The sequence below is a fragment of the Formica exsecta genome, unplaced genomic scaffold (assembly GCF_003651465.1).
Source record: "Formica exsecta isolate Colony F162 unplaced genomic scaffold, ASM365146v1 scaffold365, whole genome shotgun sequence".
Taxonomy (NCBI): Eukaryota; Metazoa; Arthropoda; class Insecta; order Hymenoptera; family Formicidae; genus Formica; species Formica exsecta.
Window position 1 is genome coordinate 1,975,859 of NW_021850897.1, and position 23,091 is coordinate 1,998,949.

General features: G+C 37.4%; 1 protein-coding gene across 7 annotated transcripts in view; it reads left to right on the top strand.

Moving 5' to 3' along the window:
• LOC115239201 (putative polypeptide N-acetylgalactosaminyltransferase 9) overlaps nucleotides 1-23,091 on the top strand; it is a 241,688-nt gene that overhangs the window by 71,393 nt on the left and 147,204 nt on the right. Inside the window, exon 1 of one of the 7 annotated variants that reach the window (XM_029813588.1) lies at nucleotides 7,811-7,828. The exons of the other annotated variants lie outside the window; for them this stretch is intronic. The gene's annotated coding sequence lies outside the window, so the exon portion shown is untranslated. Of the gene's footprint in view, nucleotides 1-7,810; nucleotides 7,829-23,091 lie in introns of those variants that run through there. 7 annotated transcript variants of the gene reach the window in all.

Genomic DNA, 23,091 nt, shown 5'->3' on the forward strand with positions numbered 1-23,091 from the left:
AGAGCGTCGGTGAAATGACGAAGACGTGCCTCGAAAGAGGAGATAGACGCTGTGTCGAGCCGTGGAATCGGATACGCCTCTTCCTCGACTGATACACCGGATTTGACAAGATCGTGACAACAAACGTGTTGCGTTTTGATTTCGCCCCCGTAACTTGTTTGGGAATCTCTTCGGAGTGAGATTCGCACAAATTTTACTCGGCGCTTCTCGCTTCGAATAGCTTTGAGCGATATCGCGTTCTCTTGTGTAAAGCCTGTAACTATTCGTACAAAGGAGATCTCTGGGAATTTCAAACATTCATAATTCAGCGCTGTATAATCGGCCGCGTTGCTCCCAGCGATAGCCAATTAATGATAAATGACCTCTTGTCTGTCCTCGAATATGGCGTTCGTTAATAGGCGGACTATTTACAATTTGCAAGTGAAATCAGTCGGTCTTTCGTCTTCGTTGCACGGACCGCGCACGAGTGCAGAATTTACAATACATCGCGTCGTTCGAGAGCCGCGATACGTGACATGCGTCAATGTTGATTCCTCGTCTATCGTAATAAGCGACATTTCGCGGTCACATGCCGCGGCTGCATTGCATGATCGCGTCCTGTTGACCGCTTCCCGTTACCCAATCTCTTAACCTTGCACTTCAATCGCGGCCCCGACACTTCCTATTACCGTCCACGATATCGGTACGGATAGGCAGCGACGCGCAAAATCGCCGTTTCATTACGGCTTTATTACTCCGTCGAATTACATCGAGACTTTACGAGGCGAACTTTACATCGTGTCTGCAACGGCAATCTGCGGTAACTTTACGAGCGGTGTTCATCGGAAAGGACACTGTCCCTGACATCTTCCCGCTGCCGAGAACATTTGAGAACATTTCGTTTCTTATTTCTCTCTTTAAACGTTATTTTTAAAATCTCGAAAAAGCTATTTAATGCCTGATTTTCTCATCTCTTTCTCTCTTTTTTTTTTCTTAGTCTCTTTACTTTATTATTTAATATAGTTATCTACAGAGGATAATATCTAATTTTCTGTCGCTTTATAAATAGTATTGTCTGCAAGGTTGACAGGGAGCTAAAATTAATCAATCTAGGTAGAAACCAGAAATTTATCATGAGACCGATATGGAGTATTAGAAAAATTTAATAAATATTACAGGATTTTAACGATCATGTCCATTTAGCTAATTAATTTATTACATTTAAAAATTTTATGATTCTATTATTATATAGCATCGAATTTTATATTACATCAATTTTTGAAAAAGTCTCGTACTGATTTGGATATATATTTTTACATTTATTTTATTAAGTTATTAAATTATTTTCATTGTTAAGTTATAAATAATGAAAAGTCAGAAATTAAATAATTCCATTTAAGCGTCATCAATTATGTTATATAATATTCATTACTTTATGTCATTTTAATATTGTGTCTTTTTTTATCGCATCGTCGCTTTATGTTGCACGCCGAGGTGATTAAAGCATGTCTGTGTGCATGTCTGCGTGCGGGAGGAAGAATAGATTCATGAATATCTCATTGACATTTTCGCACACATTTTCTAACAGATTGCTCAATACGGCAAGATTATATCATCGATGTGAATTCTAAAGAGCTTGACGGTACCTTCTAACGCTCAAAATCGGACTCGTTAATGCGTATCCTTAAAAGCGATGCCACACATCCTAACAATGTATTTTTTATATCGTTATCGTGTTATCATTATCGTTTTCCACGGTGCAACCGCTATGTGACGGGTTTAGTCGCGTTCACATTATCGCGATCAATTATTATCGTTTAATAAGTCATTACGCAAATTGAGTTTGTGTGTAAGCAGTTCGATATAATAATTGTGACAGCGGTTTTAATGACTCTTTAATAGTTGTTACTATAATTTCATATTCGAAATAAAGATAGTGTAGTAAATAAAATTCTAACCAAAGTATAAATTTTGCGATTATTTAGTTACTATAAATTCGCAAATTAACAAACATCTTTATTACGCGTTTCTATTTTATTTTTTATTTCTATGGAAGTGACAAAAAAAAAGGAAAATTTGCCATGATAAATATTTATAATTATTCTCGTGACTGAAGTTATATTCTATTTATTGGCTGTATTTTATGAGTATTGAATTATTTAGAACATAATTGTCATATCGTTATATTATTCGTTAGTTGATTTGACTTTATACATATTATCAATATTTCATAAATCGTGAATTGTAGCTGGCGCCGATGAATTAGATACAATTGATAGCGAATTAATATGTAATTATCTGAATTTAATATTCTTCTAAAAAAAAAAAATTATATCAGTGTTTGATGATTTTTTGTTTCTAATTGTTTCCTGCACAGATACAATTTAAGAGCATGGCTATGTGACTTTATGGTTTGATTATAATAACAAAATCCACAAAAAAACTCATCAAGATTATATTTGTTTAACGTACAAAGCTATCAATTTCCATTAAAATCGAACAGCTTATGTATATATGGACATTTCTTATCAAGAGATACATAATTTGGCGTTACATGTCTGGAATTGTCGAGGATCTCGTTTCAATTAAATTGTAAATTTATTTCTTGTCTCATTTATGTCAATGGTCGAGCTTCCTCGCAGAGCTCACAATTACGTGCTTACCCACGCGATCGAACTATAAAATAATCCATCCCGACGATGCCAGATAACAGACTTTTATCGCACTTCCAGCTGCGCCGATCGATCTGGAACGGGAAAGTTCCGCTTCTTCGTACTGGCAAACGAGATCATTACGAGAGGTGCTTTGCGTAGATTACTCGATTCCTTAAGTAGATTTCTCAAATTAGGCAGTATAATTAGATGGAAGTTCCGTACACGCCTGCCAGTGTCTCCGTCATTCTGTACTTTTATTCTATTCATTTTCTTACAAAGTACTTTTTATTATTTTCATCGTTCAATTAGTCGCAATATCAATTGATCTTCTTAAGTTTAAAAGCGGCCTTTGCGGCCGCTAATATGGCTCTTAAACAGATCTTTGATTAAAATTATCTAAGATCAAGTATCGTATATATAAAGAAAATGAATAATTTATTTTAGCATTAAGATTTATTTTGCGAAAATTAAAAAGAAAAATTTTAAGAGTCATATAACATATTGAATGAATAGATTCAGCGCAAACCTTGTATATCATTCAAAAACTTATTTTTCTTTTTTTGGTGCATATTTTATAATTAAATTTAGTATACATTAACATAATTTTATAGAAAAAAATATTTTATTGTAAAAATATATTTTAATATATATGATAAACTCATACGATGTATTATATGATGTTACTACAGTCTAAACTTTCCCGTGTCGTTTCTCGTAAGAGCATTTGAAATGCAAATTCGCCCGCGCGACGTTTACGTGACATAGAATATACATGACTCGCGATTAGTCGATAGGAGTAATTTCTCTCGCGATGCGTTAAACAAAAAAAAAAGAAGAATTGTCTCGAACTACCGCGTATTATCGGAAAAGTCTAAAATATATAGCAAAAGGAAATATTGGAATAGACAGCAGTAGCGGGACGCGTCCTGGATATAAATCTATCCACTCAATGTCACGAAAGAGGGAAGGAAAAGAGATAAAAAAAAAAAAACGCTCGCTGTAGGCTTTTTAGGTATCTGCCAAAAATTCGAGTGGAACTCTGGGGCAACGGAATTCGACATGCCAAAGGACTTTGCGATGCGCATGGCCAAAGAAAACAGCGTTGCCTATTTCGACGGAAACTACAGCAACCAATAACATGTCGCAGAAACGGAGATAAAATCATTGCAGTAGCTAAATTCCAGTTTACTCTACTTTCGGTTACGAACTTGGAAAATTACATCGTGAAAGATGAGAAGAGTCCTCTAGAACAAGAATCTATAATCAGAAAAAAGTTTATTTTGTGAAAGAAATTTCAAAAGTATTTTACATGTGCGTATGTATTTTCTTAAAGAGAAAATTTGAAATAGCTATGAAAATAGAAGATAAAGACAAGAAAACATTGAAGAGACGTTACGGAGATATAATGAGCGCTATATCTCATTGACATTTCATGGATATATCTGTATAGTTCGCGCGCGTATATAGACATTGAATAATTTATCGCGCAGTATTACTTCGCCATAATATATGTATACGATGTATACAGTTTCCCGCTTTTTAAGAGATGCAAGAGAAACGCGAAAATAAACGTCCGTGTATCCGGAGGTTCTTTCGAAAGTTGCAACTGTCGTCATACATACTTTTATCGGTTGACATATTAGAAGTGAGAATGAGGGAAAGTTGGAATTACTTGCACTCTTCCGTGCGGTTTAAGTTCACGAGACTTTGTTTACGCGAATAAGTAGAAAAATTACTGATACGTGAGACTAATTCAAGTAATTTTGCTCGATCGAGATATCTTTATCTCTCTACATCTACAGAAAAATTTAAACCTTTGGCATGGCAATTTTCTTAACGAGAAAGATAAGAACATATTCTCTTTTTTATAGCGAATTTTAAATTTGAGATTGGAATATGAATAAATTCGGGTTGTGTTTAAAAATTATTGGTAATGGCTGCAGATATTGATCTGGTTGCATGAGACGAGGGCGCGCTTTATTATATATATATATTTTTTTTGCGCAGCGAGTGAACAAAAGAGAGGGGACGCTTTGTTATTTGTTCTTATGAAAGAGGACGAGGCGGGTAAACATTATTTAAATTGGGCAATCTCTCGGGACGATTACGTCTGCGGTTTCGTTAATTGCACGGCCGTTGCACTGCCATAAGATGAAACGTGTCGTGGCGTCGAACAAAAAACTCTGGTACGCGCGATTGCAGTTTGCGAGAAGCTCGAAATTCCCGCGCGAAATATCGCCATTAATAAAGCTCACGGTGGTGCTTGTGCACGGCATCACGGGATAATAAGGATAATTAGATGAAATTCATCGCAGGAATACCGCGAATCTACAAGGCTTGAGGAGAGATATGTCGTTTGACATTTGAATATGATCAGGCGCCCCGAGAGAGAACACGTGTCCATGATAATTTCTCTTCGCTTGCTCAATCAATCATGACCGCTTTATAAAATCCTGGTTTGTCTTTCTCGTCTCTCTTGTGATGTATTGAAACATCAATTGATCTCGCACGCATATGTTACTTTATAATGATCATTTATTCGCGAATTATGTAATATTTTCTTCAATAGAATCTATTTATTACCGCATACACACAGTTTTGCAAATGTGACATACGAGAAAGATCTTACATCCGTATTATATGATCGACTGTTAAAGATGAGTTAACGTCGCGTTTATGAGAAAAAAAAATATATGAATAATTGCATCTGAAAGTTTTGTAATATTCGGCGTTTCGCGAAAATAATAAAATTAATCGTCGACTGTGTTAAAGATGAGTTAACGTCGCGTTTATGAGAAAAAAAAAAAATATATGAATAATTGCATCTGAAAGTTTTGTAATATTCGGCGTTTCGCGAAAATAATAAAATTAATCATTAATTAGCCTACATGCTACATTTTACATAATTTTAATATCGTGCGTGAGTACTGCCGAGAATTCTCATGAATGAATAATGCAGAACGTAATGTTTGATCCGTATATATATATATTTACAATTCCCTTATGAAATCAATAACTCTATTATATACACATACGTAATTGAATTACGCATTTCGTATTAATATATGTATTGCTTTTCTACATGAATATCATCAATACAAGATTCATTGCAATATTTATTTTATTTCATCGCGTTTCTGAAAAACAAAATTTCATCAATTGTGTTGTAGCATATTAACAACGATCTGCGCGAATAATTAAACATTATTAATTCGTATAATGGTAATTATTATCCTTAATATACAACTTTAATATACGCTTATCTGTTTACATTGCTTTGCAATCAAATTAGGCGTTATTCCTCTCTTGTCTTTAGATTACAATTTGATACACAAAAAATTTTATGAATATATAATATTAAGTTTATTTAATTTAACGCGAACGTCGAAATCGCGTTATTGACTGTTGTGATACCTACTATCCTACGATCTTTTTCGTTCGTAATATCTCGCGGATCGATGGATTAAATACATCTGGTTGAAGTCGTCGTCTCGGAGTACTAGCTATTTGCGGTAACGCAAACGTTTGCTCTGACGACGCGATAACATCGAAGATAACGAGCTCGATCGTAGTTAATACCCGTCGGAAGCCTGGTACGTGACTTCGTGACCAACGCCGCTTAATTTCACGGGGATCTATCGTCGTCACGTATAACTATATCGGCTATCGGTATTGGATCGTAAACGAAGAAATATTCGTATTGATTATTGGCGCGAAAGTTAACAAATATTTGTCCGCGCCGCGTCACGTGTACACATTGTCGATTTAACACTTCGCGATTGTGCATCACGCGTTCTCGATTAGTACAAAAAAGTTTCGTACAATATTGTGACACAAAAAATTAAATTTTTATACGAACGACTCGTTACATTTTTTTTTTTTTTTTTTTGATCGTATTTTTCCGTCGTCGTCACGTATAACTATATCGGCTATCGGTATTGGATCGTAAACGAAGAAATATTCGTATTGATTATTGGCGCGAAAGTTAACAAATATTTGTCCGCGCCGCGTCACGTGTACACATTGTCGATTTAACACTTCGCGATTGTGCATCACGCGTTCTCGATTAGTACAAAAAAGTTTCGTACAATATTGTGACACAAAAAATTAAATTTTTATACGAACGACTCGTTACATTTTTTTTTTTTTTGTCGATCGTATATTCGCGGATTTAGTTTCCCGACCGATAAATTTTTTATCGCCGTTGAATTGTCGGGGAAAAAAGGCGACGCTAATTTTCGCGAGCGCGACAAACGGTTTGTCGACTTTGACGCGGCCCCGCCCGACGACGGATCGTCGGATTTGCGAAAGCTCGCGCGCGTCTCGTTTTCATAAAACTCGGCGGTCTCATAATATGCTAATTCGCGAACTAATAAAAATTCAGTGGTACGACGAAAGTACCGCGAAATTTTATGCGGCGATTCCGGATGGCGGTAAGCTTTTCGGGAATGCGCGGCGCGTCTTAGGGGTTGGCGGTTGCTTAAAGGCTGTTTTTGCGTAAGGAGGCGAGAAGAGGACGGAGATGTCAGGTTTTTATGTTAATCCTTGCGGGGGAACATTTTTGTTTGGCGCGAAGTAATGGAATGGAACAAAAGTCAGGGAAAATTTAAGACGCCTCCTTATTTTCTTTCATTCGCGCCGCCGCCGCCTTTCTACTTTTCGTCACTCGTTGACCTTTGAAGCTGTGATGAAATTCTAGTGGCATAAATGGTACAGTTGGATTGTTTGTTCAGGATGATCGTCCCGGCGTATAACACGGATTATGTAAAGCTACTGAAATATCTCGGCGGGTTTTTCGAATAAATTCGAATAAACTATGAATTATTTAAATTTCTCGATAATTATATTGGCCATTCTATTCTCGTGCGTTAAATTTGTCCGCGCTATCGTTTTACATCAGCTTCGGTCCTCTCCGAGATCGAATTGCACAATGTTATTTTGCAACGACCGAAGAGAAACCATGCGTTGACGCATCCTCGAAAGCCTGCAACATTCCACGTGACACTTCGCTCGAATGTTGCTCGAATGTTCGTGAGAATTATTGCAGAATGCGATGGCTTGGATCTTGAACTATGTATGCCGCGGTGATGACGAAGGAGGAGAGGGAAGAGGATACGAGAAAGGATGCGAGAGGTCAGTTACGGAGGGGAGAAGAGGCCTTCTTCGTCGTCATTGGGAAAGTATGCCGTCGAAAGGTCAGCATTTACTCTCTACGGAGATATTAATGATCGCGACTTCCTCCTTCCTCCTCGCATCTTCTCGCTAAACCACAGTATCGCGATTCGCAATTATTACATTAGTACGTTATAAGGAAAATTAGGAATATTTTGCAGTATAATATAATAATTTTATTAACCGCGATGATTGTATAAATTACTTATTGAAGGAAAAGAACTCTTGATATTGATGTAAACATGACCTCCAAAAAATGAAAAGAAAAATACGTAAAATATACACGCCCGAGTGTGAATATAACGATATATTCAATTGTTTGCGTATGTAACAGAAAAGATAAAAAAAAAAAAAAAAATCATAAAGATAAAAAACTATTTTGAAAAACATACACTGTTAACAAATGAATTGCTCAAGAATATACATATCAATGCAATTAGTTAAATTGTTGCTAGCTAAATTTATATTAATCAAACAAATGACGGATGTCAAGAATTTATTGACATTATCTGAACGGCATTGTTATTGAAAAATCAAAGAGCCAAAGATTGAAGAATCAAAGAACGAAATTTTATATATACCATTGTCTCATATATCTTGAAGCAAAACGATTTCATGCTTCTTCTAACGCGACTAAGGCATCTTCATTTCGTTCACCGTTCTCTTCTTCCGTTTCCTTTTCCTCCGTGCACTTTCGAAAGATTTGAATTTTAGCGGGACGCAAACGATTCCGCTTGCCAGCAATAAAATAGCTCCCTTCGCTTTCAAGATGTCGACTCATGATGGAGTCTGCGGATTATTTACTTCAGCCGCAGAGACACAAAAGCTTACACCGACGAGAAAGTAAATCCCTTTCTCTCTTTCTCTTTTTTTGCCCGATAGACTGAAAAGGAGAGATGCATTTTGCTTTGTTTTCCTCCAGCGTTGCGCTGAGCGCTTTACGCTTGTGATCTTCAGAATCTCAAATGCACCGTTTTACCTGCGGGCTAATATCTCTCGTCGAATTATTTTAATGGAATATTGCGATCACGATGTAATTTTGCATTTACATATAAAAATGTACGAACATTTCAGAGAACTACGTCAACCGAAATAGAGTCAAATTGCAAAAACGTCCCGTTCGATTTCAGCGAGAGTTTCAATCTCGTCTTACTTTCAAGCTCTTATTTTAATTCAGTTTTCAAATTACATTTTCTTGCAGACGGAGAAATTACCGACAAGCGAATTTAACGGTCGGAGTAATACACTCGAATTGAAACTGCTCGACAAAATATTAAATTTCTATTTCACCCTGCATTAAAGTTATTCTTCCGCGAAATCAAACCCTACTTGGTATCGACATTCTTTTATAAATGTTCGTACGTCGTCGACACACGGACGGAATTACTTGGAATATCGCGAGCCCATTCGCGGATTCTGGCCGATTGCCAAGGTCGATCGTGGCTCGAGTGGATTTACACCGGAAGCAGTGGAAGTCCTTAACGGGACTCTTCCCTCTAATCCCGCATCGTAGAGAGAAGACTCGATAAAGTGCTTACTACGGTTTCCAAGGTGAAACCATGAAATTTATCTTTCAATATCAGATGATAATTTGTCAGCTATCTTTACACAGTCGAAACATTTTCTATTTTTATATATATATATTTTTTTTAAATGATATTTCTCTCGATGTCTCCCCCGTTTTTATTCAAGATATTTTGATTGTGCCTATTTTATATGTACGATTATATATGTTATACGCGCGTTTTGCCATCGATGACGACATTTTTTTAGGAAAGTTCATTATGTAAAGAGTTGCCCGATATCTCCGAGACGACAAAACTCTTATTACGGCACGCAGGATAGCGCAATTATCCTCGCGGTTAACGACTCATCGCGGCATCACATCTAGATTTCGCAATCGCGCAAGTCGCTTAACTTAATTTCGCGCTCGGTCGCCGTAGACGGCAAAATTAGACTAATCGTCTCTGCAATTTGTCGCTCTGTCGCGTACGATTGGCCAATCCATCGTCTCGGCGAGTCACGGATTTTCGTGATTTTCTGTAGCAGCTCTCCGGGGCAGCGCCGCAGCTGCCTTTTACTCATGGGCAGTCGTAACAACAACCGCGAAACCGCAATGGACCGCAGATTTATTCGTGTGCGCGATATAATCCTACGCGCGAGGCGTGCGCACGATAATAATTTCAGTACGCGCCTTATACCCCACGAACCGTTCGCTTTCATGCTTTAATGACTAAAGCGGGAAATGCGCATAATAAGGCAGGTATTACGATTAGCCGCCGATATCGCCCGGTGTTGCATTATAATACAGAATTCAATTTAATCCAGCTCAGGATTATGATTTCACACATTGTATTTATCTTTAATAATTATTCCCCCTTTCGGGCAACAAAACCGAGAAAACAGCTGTGTTTCCGTGATAAGGCACACGGTCTCTTCTAAGAGATATACGTGTCACTAATTTAATTTAAAAAATCTACAAATTATAAAAAAAATTTATGTTGCGATAAAATGAACATCCTGTGTCTTTTATCGTTCCAGTATTAAATACGCGAGTTAAAAAAACGCATATATTTTCTCGGTTAATTTCTTCCACAATAATGTTCGGCATGCGATTATCTATGTTCAAGAAAAGGGGATACTTACGTAGATGTATATAAAGATAATCCTTGCCGTTTTACGTCCTTTCGTTCGTGTCTAGATACTCCCGACGGAATTTATCGTCCGACCCCTTCTTCGCTTTATCACCTTCCTCCGCGCTACTAACTTTTCGAAGATAAAAGCAAAGTTTCGCGAGTTTCTCGACGGTTCGAGTTTCTGTTCGGTGTCGTTTGCTACGCACACGCATAAATCTACGATCTACATCATTGCGGTCTCGCAATATCTATTCCGTTCTGAAGAATGTTCGCGAGAGAGAAGCGCGAGAGAGCATTTCCGTGGCCAAGGGCAATTTCTTTTTTATCGCGCATACGCCGCAGGCGATCAGTAACTTTTACGAAACGTTCTCCGCATTCTCGGATTACACGTCAGCCTCGTGTAAGAACGTATCTTTCAGTATATGATAAGTGTCGTAATCTAATCTCACTTCTTCTTTTCACTTTTTAATAAGATTTTTACACGAGAATCACGAATAATCTAGACTTCCGTTCTCACGATAGAGTCGTTTAATCAGATAACGATCTTCAAAACGCGTCGCTTCCGTATACGATTTTCTCTCTCTCTCTTTCTCTCGTTAAAATAGCGAATTTCGGATCGGTTGTATCGGCCGGATGATCGTTCAATCACGGGGGTCTCATGAACGGAAATTACATCGACGGATATAGGGGGGGAAAAAGCGCGGAAATTGCGACAAACAAGACAGCGTCTTGTTCTACATCTCTCTTCCAGCGCATGCACATCCAAGTGATGAACAACCTCTGCGTAACTCGCGCCGCCACGGGTGAACATATTCCTTTCTTCTCGCCTTCCGCGCCGCCATCGTAATATCCTCATAATTCATGCGGAAGGGGGAGCGCGGGGGGTAAGGGGGAGACAGAAGAAAAAGTAAAGAGATTACGTTGTCCGGCGCGTAGCAGCTTTCTTCCGTAAAGTTACAGTGCCTCGGATGGATGCAGTCAGTCGTAGATGCATCCGCAGCCAATTACAGTCTCAGATGTACTATCTCGATGAGTGATGTAAAATACCGTTCTGTCATCGTTAAAAGTTATGAGATACTAACTTCTCCTCTATTTTCTTTTTATCGTAACCAGATCATTTTAAATTAGATTCCTGCGTTTTAAGTAATTTCGAAGAAATTACTTTGTGCAAGTAATACATATCTTATGAACTAATTATAAAGAAGGTAAGAATACGATATATAAATTTATAGATTGCAATAGAGCGTTTTTCAGAGTCATCGAATTTCTATTCTAATGAGCAATTTCCGAACATACTATATATTACATTAGTTTATCATCATTTGTACAAGCTGTATTTGTAGAAAGCGGTAATGACCTAAATCCTAAATTGATCATTGCATCATGATTTCACAAAAGCGATTGTTTCCGGTTTTTTTTCTTGGCCCTCAGCGAGACAACGCAATTAACTCTTCTCTTATACAATGTAATATCTCGATATCTAGAATTTGTAAATTACTCAAGTGATCGGTATTCTGTAGATTACATCCGCCTTTTCAATTTGAACACCGTGATTGCGGCATTGCGCAAAGACTGTGAAGCGGATCGTTGTATTTAAATCCGCATTTATCTTCTTGTGCAATGCAAGTTTCCTCAATAATGAAACTAATGATTAATGATGATTTTAATGAATAATTATCGAATTTTTCCCAGTATAATCAATACAAAACAAATAACAATCTGCATTTGTATCATATCAATATACACGAAAAAAAAAAAAAAAAATTTATTTACCGTTTAAAAAATTACTATAAGGGTATAATTTTGCACATACGCACGTGCGCGTGCGCGGACAGAGATAAATAATATTTCCATTTCCAATATTGGTCTTTCAAACCGAAGCTGTCGCTTAATTGTTATATATCTGACTTTTGCACATCGTAATACCGCGCTGTGGTAATTTGACGTTGATTAAGACAAAGTATCGAGGCGAATGTTTCGAATTTCCTCGGCGTCTCTACCGATGACAAAGCTAGTTTTGTGCATCAAAGGGTGCATTAACTCGTAGTACTGTAGATCAGGGAATGAGATGCACCCTGAGCGTCCCTGATTTTCATTTCGCGTGTTTGCCAACTGTGGAGTTCCACGAAGGTCTTTTACCTCACCCTGCGCGATCCTTAAGCGTGACGTAGTTAATTGCTGATGCGATAAAAGCAGATATTGTCTTTTTATTAATCTGCTTTTCCGCAAATAAGCTGTTATTTTTTCTTTTCAATCATACATATCGAATGTACATCTGTGAGAAACTGTGAGCAAGAAAGAAAGATCAAATTATAAAACCAAGAAATTGATTTTGCAATGACACGCATAGGCTATATATAAATTCAATAAAAATTAGAGGAATAAAATTAATCCGACATTAAATATTATCATGCTCACATTTATCGTGGTACTAAAGATTACAATACAATAGATATATAACATCATAATGTTTCCCAAGTAACGAATTACCTTTTTAGCCTACAACAAAACGTACCAGTATACGTAGCTTGAAAAAAGCAACACCCTATTAAGAGACGCAACACGATAAGCGGACTTGCTCGTTAAATCATACAAAGAGCGCTAACAAAGCTGCGGCGAGAACAGGTCGGTCCTCGAAGACGAGCGTTTCCTCTTTGCAACGTTAACCGCGTCATGTTACCAAATGCACGACAGGATCCTGCAACATAGAAAACACCGCTAGATAATTTCGCATTCGCCACTCAATTTTTTTTTTATCTCTATCTCTCTTTTTTCGAGAGTTTCATAAACGCACATTATATATATATGTTTAGTCATAATTGCTCGCGACTCATAAAAATTATGCTTCATAAATATTGGGCTTTGAAAATATGCTTTTTAAAACAAGATTTTTCTGTTGCAATCTGTGTTTTCTAACTAATATTTCACATACGCAATTATAATATTCCATAAACAACGTGAGATGGCTCGTGTTGCTTTCACTGACAGATATATATTTTTTAATTATGAAATTAATTATAACATAAATTTTAATTATAGAATGCATTAATAATGTGCATAAAATATGCGTACATTTAACACGTTTATAAGCAGATATTTGATTCTATAGGTAGTTATTTATTTTAGTAACATTCAAGAGTATTTCGTCAAACGCGAAAAACGTTGTTTCAGACAGAGGGAAATAAAGTCTTCTATGAAATATCTCGGCATTTTTACGTATGGTAGAAATATCTCGGAATGCTCGTTTCTCGTCTGTGAAGGATGGCATTGTTCTCGGTCACAGCGATGCGCTCTCGGAAGCAACGTCTTAATTAACTCGATTCATTGGCGAATTCTACGGATCCTCTTCTTTTCCTCAATGTTTCCTTCGTGTACCTCGGTGCCTTATAAATCCCACTTATATCCTAGACATTCTTCACGGCCGCTTTTCCGCGACCGGAAGATTTTGCGACCGTGGATTCGTCCAGCTTTTCGCTCGGTCGTTAAATCCATTAGCCGTCGCTGTCGGCAGAATGAAAAAGAGGTGGCGGGATCATGCTAGATAGTGGTAAAATCGGGAGAATCACACACGTGCATCACGTACCAAAAGCCGGGGAAAGAAAACTTCGTTATGAGAGAACTTGTGACGCGACAATCTCTGTTGGGTCAGAGGTTTTCCATTCGAAAAAAGTCCGTAGGACTTCACCCTCGTTCTCTCTCCATTATTTCCTCTGACGTTTTTATTTCTTCTTTTGCACCTTCTTCTTACCCTTTTGCGAAAGACTTTTCAACTGCGTGAATCTTGTTTCGATGAGAAATTTGCATTGATCGGCTCTCTGATCATCGAAATGGCATTTTAGGTGTAGAAGTGGTCAGGTGAGTTTGAGCGGCGAAGAAACTTGCGAAGAAAATAAGATTGAAAAAAGTTACTCGTTTAATCTTTTCCTGGGTATTTCCGATCTATAGACGTTTCTTAGTATCATTTGGCACTTTTTTTTATGAGGTAAACGATATTCCGATAGAAAAAGAGTAAATGATTTTTTTGTTATTTTATAACGATAAGAGACATTACATATTTTTTTTTCTTTATTAATAGAGATTTTTTTCTTGTGTTTATATTATTTGTAACATATTGATTCAGCGTCCAGTCATAATGTTGATTGTTCAGATAAAGTTGCACGCAAACGGATCATTTTAATTTAGTCGCAGCGGTTATACAAGCAACGAACTTGTATAGTTAGCAAATTTTGGAAAATAATATTTGGATGGAAGTTCGCTATTCACGAAACATACATTCACATCATATGAAGTAAATTATCGAAATTTCAGGTACGTTTCATTATTACTAAACCCTCGAGCGTAATTATGAAAAACCGACAATGTTCCCGGATCTCTCATTTCAAAGGGTCATAGTAAATTCACGAGATATGAATTAACGGATACATAAATCATAAATAAAAGAAGTAGATCACGCATTCGCATACAAAATGTACTGGAAATTATATCGCTCCGAGGAATTAAAAGTTAATTAAAGTTACTTATATTTTATTTATACTTTTAACGTTATTATTTATTAACGTTAAATTATATTTTTTAATGTTGTTATATGATAAAACGAGAAAGCACGTTGATGAGAAGTAACAAATTGCATTTAGTTTATTATTTTTCATTACTTCTTTCTTTGTCTCATTTTGTGTAACGCTGAAAATTTTCCTCTCAGGATGCACTTACGCGAATTCTCAGCTGTTAAATGCGCTATTTTTCTTATGTGCTAGACAGGAGATCAGTTCTAAGGAAACAGTTAGAGATGAGCGACAATATCCTTGAAAATTGCTGCAAGTATGTGTAAAAGGGGCCGCTTCGTATAATAAGTGGAGAGATTGGTATCAATTTGCTGTTATTAAATTTTGTAAGAGAGCCAAGAAATTCCTTATTTACTGCGTTACATCTTCCAACTTGTTATTATGAACGCGTAGCGTTTTGAGTTTGTGATTTATACAATATTACTTATTTCATCTGATGAAAAGAAGAAATAAAAAACTTGAATATTATATTTGTATCACTATTTTACATAAATTTTTATGAAACATAACGTAATAAATACGAGAATATAATTTCATTGCTATAGTGTGAAAATTATTTCCGAGAGAGACGCGTTTTAGGAAAATAAAATAAATAGTTATTAACAAAATAGAGAATGATAAAATAAAATATTATATTGCTTTAATTAATTAAATCGTATTTTTCTCGTCTTTTAAAAAATTCTTACTGGCTTCGAAATTAATAAATCTTGTGCTGTTATTTCATAAGTCTTATATAGAACCAAGTACCTTGGTACTTTTTAACGGCAGTTTCGCTCGTTATACTCTTTTCAAACCAGCCGATGTCTCGGAACACCATTGTGCACCTTTCGTGTAAGTGTTTATAATGACCGCGGTTAAGATTATTCGAGGTTTTTTTCCAGACCAAGCATTCAGACTCGGCGTTGGCGTCTTTCCTTTTCTTCAAGGACGGTTGGCAGGAGGTTAATTTCGCTTGGCAAAGTGGCGGGACAGGTTGTAGATTGCATCGTTCGTGTCGCGGGAGCGCCGATTGCGTGAAGGGTGCGAGTTCTTAGCGCATTTGAGAAGAAAATGGGCGAGTTGTGCCCGAGAAAAGCAGTGATAAACGAAATCGCAGCTATATATATATATATATATATATATATATATATATATATGCTGTTTGTTGGAAATTCCCTACAAAATAAAATTTTTAATCAGCGCATATATATATATATAGATGCTGTTTGTTGGAAATTCTCGCATTTTCTCCAGATCCGACTCTACAATGTTTTATGAGTAAATGTCGCCTATTGCGAGTCCGTTTACTCGGGAGTGTGTAAGGTGAACCATTCCATTTTACACAGTTTACAAACCATTTCATCCTCTTGTAATCTACTTACGGAAATTGATTTGGTGTAATCCGATAATCCCAAAAAAAGCATTTTACTTTGGTTTCATTAGAATCTGGGACTGTTTACAACAATGAATTAAAATGTTTCTAGACCCGAGGCACGTAATTTGATTTCGAAGTGTCTTTCAAGATGCAATCGAAAATTTTAAACCTGTTTTGACGAAATGTTTTAGAGAAAATATCGAATATTATTATATAATTAATATAATTAACAAAATGCTTAAAAAATAGAATACTTCGCGTTTTACTTTACTTCGGTGACTTGTTTATTTCGCCTTGCGAGAGAATCCTCTTTAATGAACACTCTTGCAGCGCGGACCCGCATAATCATGGCCATTGATCGTGGCCGACGTGCTCCAGCAACGGTACCACAGAAAGGATCATGTCCTTGGTATAAGGGCGCACCATGAAAAACGACGTACCTGTCACAACCCCGTTTACCTTAATCGATGGAGTTAGCGCCGTGTAACCGGTAACGTGCGTACAAAAGCGGCCTTTCCGGTATACGACTGTGATCAAATCACTCCGATGAAACCCCAAACGAAAAGAGAAAACGAGAGGAGAAAGAGAGGGAGAAAGAGAGATGAAAAAAGGAGGAAAAAAAAGAGTGTCGAACGGAAAGGAAGCGATAAAATGGAGCGTAGGAGAAAAAGGCAGCCGGATTGGCGGATATAGGCCTTTATAGCGGCGTAGAAAATGTAGAGCGGAAATAGAGCTGCCAGGAAAAGTTTCATGGAAGCGGCAATTCTCAAGGAGCACAATGCCGAATTTACACTGTCGCACGAAAAAGGCGAAGCGAAGACGTTTCATTCGTTAGTTTTGACTTGTGGCGTTTACTCAACGTCCGACCGACTCCTTTGTATCCTAAAGGATCCGAAGGCATCCTTTATCCTCGGACAACGCGAATGCAGGCCCTCTTTTCCTCGGGGGAAAGAGCTGTGCATAGTTTTTCAGTTGGTTCGATTTATTTTAACGAGAAACCGATGCGCACACACGTGCGGCAAGAAAACAGACACACATACACACACAAACGAGATTGTATAGTTAAATTGATTCCTCGAGTGAAAAATATGGGCGCGAGGAAAAAGAAATAAAAATTCTCCGAAAAATGCATTTTCTTGGCTTTTTCTAACCAATCATGTTTTTGATGTTCTTCAACACATGCGTTTTAAAATATATATTCTCCTTTAATAATTTCCTTTAATAATAAATATTATATAAAATAGAATAAAAACCGTCTCTAACATGTGTGATATTATCGTAGATTTTAATGAATTGTAGAACAGGCTATATATCGCGCGCGATGATCCTTTCTTTTCAAATATTAATATAAAATTTGATATTTTAATCGCTAATATATTATTGGCATCCATTATTGGATTACCAGTATTGTTCGACCAGCGCGAGCTGTAACCGCTCATACCCAACTCTCTGAGCCATAAACTGTCGACAGTTGACAATTGTAACAAAACGCGTCAAATATAACACTTCGACTTTTCCGATTGCGCCCTGTTGCTGTCGAACACAAAACTGTCCGGGAGGAAAATATTTTCTCTGTACACATTCGCATGCGCGCGTGTGTGTATATGTCCATAGTGCGAGGTACGCGAACGATCTTTGTCGTCTCGAAGACGCGTAAAAACATTTCTCCTCTCGGCTTGCCGGCGGGCATGTACGTGCGAAAGATCCCGAAGCTGCGGAGGTTACCGTTACAAAACGTTGAGGCTATTAAGCCATCAGTGGCGGGATTTTATCCTCGTTTCTACGACCGCGACCACGACGAAGGCGACGACATTACCGTTCTTTCTACTGTCGTTGACATTCTGTTTAGACGGTAACTACTGCGCTTTGGCTCTTTCGTCTCCCTGATACTGTCACAGATGATTTACGACGTCGTCTTTAGTTACATCAGAGCCGATATCAACAGGTACGCGAAAATGTGATGAAATCAGCTTATTGATTTTGATACTGTCATTTTCTGTCATTACGATGTTATGGAAATGACAATCTCGTCGAAGATGCAAATGTTCAATAAGATTAATGTGTGTGCATAAAAGATGACGTATATTTAAATAAAAACCGAAAAGAGAAAGGGATTAAAAAAAAAATGTTAGGATATAATTTTCTTACTAATAATATTATGAGAAAATAATATATCGAGATATCGGAGAATTTACATTATTTTTGCAAATAATGAATTGGAAAAGTTAATTTATTGGAAAACTCGTATATTACTTAAAATAAAATGGTAAACATGGAATGCACGAAGCTACCAATAGGTATAATTTATTTTTGTTTATGCACAGTCTCTGTGCTGCTAATATATCGTTGTTTCTCCAGCGTTTCTACGTGTGTGTTGTCTCAACCATGTGCACCATTGTATTTTCTCTGCTTTTTTCTATTTTATCTTTTTTTTTTTCTGACGATATTATCTGTTATTCAGAGAAGCTGGATTTGTACCGTTGACGGGGAAACATTTGAATTTTTGTCCATGTATAATCCTCGACATTTTTCTTCTTCGCTTCCTTTTCTTTCCTGATCTCTATATTTTTGCCTTCTTTCGGTATCTTTTGGGCATTTATCTATAAACCATGCTAGAAACGATGTTTCGGTTACGGCAGTGTTTTCGTTGAAGTACGTAATTATTCACTGCATGCTAAGTTCGAGTTTCTTTTTAAGGAAAAACGTTTAAAAATCTTATACATATATATACAGGGTGTTTTCTAATAAGTTGGAAGTATTGCAGTGGTGGATTCACGATACAAAAATAAAAAAAGTTTATATGAACATATGTTCTTGTTTCCGAGTTACAGCCTGTTTTATTTTTCAATATTTTCAACTTTTCCGCATACAAAAGTCTAATTCTGATTACATTACCATCGGAAAATCCATATATGAGATGTCTACCATTTCATTGTTTGACCAAATCATTTCTGCTTTAAACGTAGACTATTGCATTAATAGCGCTAACATACGATACGAATACTTAACTTTCACTGAGCACAAGATACGAACCGTACCACTTACAATACAAATAACACGTGTTTATGTTTATAAATTAGCAAGACTTCAAATCCTTCTAATCTTGCAGATAAACCGATAATTAAGTATGCTATCTTAAATCCGTTAAAAAATAAAACAGGTTGTAACTCGGAAACAAGGTCATATCGGATATATGTTTGAATTTTTTTCTTATATTCTTGTATCCTGAATCTACTGCAATTCTTCCACTTATTAGGAAACACCCTGTATATATATATATATATATATATCACATTTATTTGATATTGTGAAGATTTCAAGAGAGCAATTATTTTTAGAACGTACAAGAATCTTTGCAATTTTTTATTGTGTCGAATTCCTTGAGAAAGGGGATTTCTTCTCTTCTTGATGACGGAAGGGACGCACTTGTGTTTCGCGGGGAATTATTGTCTTGCAAGCCGATGCAGCTGCATTTCCCATGGTGCCATTGTCCGTCCGAGCGTGGATTATTACTACTGTTTCCTTCAGCGTAGCTTGTAATAGCCTGGAAGCGAGATCTACGAGACGCTGAGTCACAGAACGCTTGTGTTGAAGATTGCCCGCGAGATCTTAATGGACGGATTTTCCTAGCGGATTTCCGAACGCGATATTTTCAGAGAACGGTGGGGTGGGAGGAGGGGAGGAGATCCCGCGCTGGAAGTCAGAGCGGAAAAGAAAATAAGATTATTCGCGTTCTCTCGTTATCGATTTATGCTAACTCTCCAGCTCTTCGGCACGAATTATAGCCTCTCCGGGAGAAAACCGTTGCGGCGGAGTTCTGCCATCATCTTGGTATTATCGCGAGCCGTTAACAGCGACGATGCTCATACTCCGTTCGCCGTTACCATCGGACCGCTTTTATCTCGGCCACAATTACTCATTGTTCGAAGCGCGATCTAGCACAGGATACATCAAAGTTTCGTTCCACCACGTGCTTCTCTTTGTTCCGCTTCGTCGTTTCTCTGTTTTTATCCTCGGTTACGACGACGAGTGTATTGTGCGTGATTGGGGGGCTGGCCAAGCATTGACCAGCGTCACTTACAACTTCGGAGAACGATGGACGGACGCGCGCGCGCGAGAGCATATCGATACGACGCAAAGGTGTCATCGCATTTGTCGCACTGCGGAAACTTTCGCGGCCAATCGCGGATGCCCGTGTGAAATTATCTTGAGGTGCGCGAAATGAGAGCTGCGCCGGATCGTGAACGGGAAGTCGATCGTCGATCGGAAACTTGTTAACGAGCCGGCTCTCACGGTCGCAGACGGTTTCACTCTCGATTGAAAGGAGATCTTCCGCGCGTAATTATTATTAATTCCGCGTCGATTTATTCGTCGAGTGCATCAAGTTTTGACGAAGATGGGATAGTATTACCATCTCCTTCTATTTTTTTCTAGATTTACAAGATTATTTGATTTTCTAAATATGTATATATCTAGCTGTTAATTAAAAGATAATTAAACGAAAAATTATACGATAAATTTCAGCAATGCAAATGTATATCAATGAATATTTATTTCTTTTGATTATGCTATCTTCTCTCACGTACATATTGCTATTAGCAACTAAGGAAGCGTTTTAGCGTAATTATTCCGGGTATTTGTACTTGGTCATATGTGTACTATTATTTATCGTATAATTCGTTGTTAATGTTCTCAACTTAATGTACGACACTGTATATCATTTTGTGCGACATTCTTGGTGAATAGCGGACCGGTTTTCTCAGTTTATATTCTCTCTCAGGTTAGTTAAATTACTTAGCCGCATAATAGCCAATTTTTGTGGTTGGGTGACATTTATCTTGTTATTTAGTATTCGACGCGTTTTTCTTTTTCGTTTGTTGCGGGGGATCATGAATCAGCTAAATGAAATATTTGTATAAAACTTGGGTTTGATTTATAAAATTGAATGCCGAATAATAACAATCATGCACTCTGTTTAATTAATGACACATTTTGTTGCGAATCTTTAATTATTTTTTAAGCCTGCTGTGAAATGTCAACTCGGCATTTTATCCATTTCCTTAATTAATTTATGCACGTAACAAAGCAAGAGACTTTTTCAAGCAACAAAGCAGCCAACATAATGTTTGATTTCTCTATATTTGCGTATTAAAATGTAATTAATATATCGTTTTGAGTTATTGCGTGTAGATTGACAAAATTTATTAAAAAAAAACAAAAAACAAAAAGAACAGGGATTATAAACAACGCGAAGTAAATATTGACATGTGTGTGATTTTTGCTCAATCTTTTATATTGCATGCAATTTCAAAATAATTTAATTTAATTAACGAGAAATTTGAATCTAAAACAAAGTGCTCATATGCGTCATGAAGAGAAAACTTTTTAATAACAAGCGCTTTCTAAATGCACCTGATTTTCCACGTTTCTGATTTACTACATATCGCAATATCAATTACATATACTATCGTTTGCATAATGAAATTGCTGAGCACAGGAACTCGCGTCTCAATAAAATCCGCGTATTTAATCCAGCTCGTGCTTTTTGCAATTCTTTTTTCTCATATTTTTTTTTTCCCCTTATTTGTTCCGCGAATTAGTTAAATTATTTAGCCACATAATGTATGTATGTATGTGTGTGTGCGTGTGTGTAGGGATGGGTCGAGTGTGACAGTGCACTTTGATGACGTTTGTCTATGTAATCTCAAATTCGTGATACGATGGGTGCGCGTATCCTGAGACAATGGGTCTATCGTCTAGACGACCGCGTATCCAGATATACATGCAGGTGTACTCAGGTGCATTGCTGTTGTCTCTCGCGCGAATACATACTCGCACATACAAATACAGACACGTACTTAGAAACATACGGCGGGCGCGGAGATGCGCGCGATATCATGCACGTCGTTAGGCCGTGCGTTTACACGCCTAACCTACCCCTTTGTGCCCTGTAGACAAAGCGGGACAAAGCAGGGGGAGAGGCCGGGGGAGAGGAATAGGAAAAGATTTCGCGAAAAGAAACCGAGAACGCTTGTTATCTTTGGACTGCACCGGAAGCTCGCGTGCGGAAATGGTTCGCGATCTTTTTAACGATGGACGGTACGATTGGCCGCTATTATTATACGATGAAAATAGACTTGTCACGCTCGCTAACTATATATTTGCGAGATGGCTCAACTGTCCACGGTAAAATTAATCTAACGCTGTTAACCCGAGGCAGTTTCAATTTCTGTCCCGCGCATCGGCGAAAGGCAAACATTTGGAAAGGCAACACGACGATTATTTTGGGTCGCCGTGTGTGAGAGAAAGAGATGGGAAAGAGGTTCGCGAAATAATATCTTTGATTATAAATTTATTGCTACACGCTTTATATATACAATGGATCGGTGTAGAGTCTGGTAGTAAATGACATTTAAAAGGCAACATCAATTTAAATCTCTGTTACAGAAGACATTATGCTACATAAAATCTTGTATCTACCTTTGTTGAATACGTTCACGATCCAAATTCTCATTTGCTTGCTAATAAAAGTCACTTTTCTTCCGTCGCGTCGTCTCGAAGCTTTTGATACCTGCTCTCTCTGCATTCTTTGGCTATCTGCATTTCCAATTAATGCTTGACGTTGTGAACGGTGGCTTTTAGATGGCCGAGGCAACGTTCCGTTTTCCTCTCACGATTTCCTCGACAAATTACCTTTTAAACGTTATTACTGGACGCCAATGTCGTTTAATGAT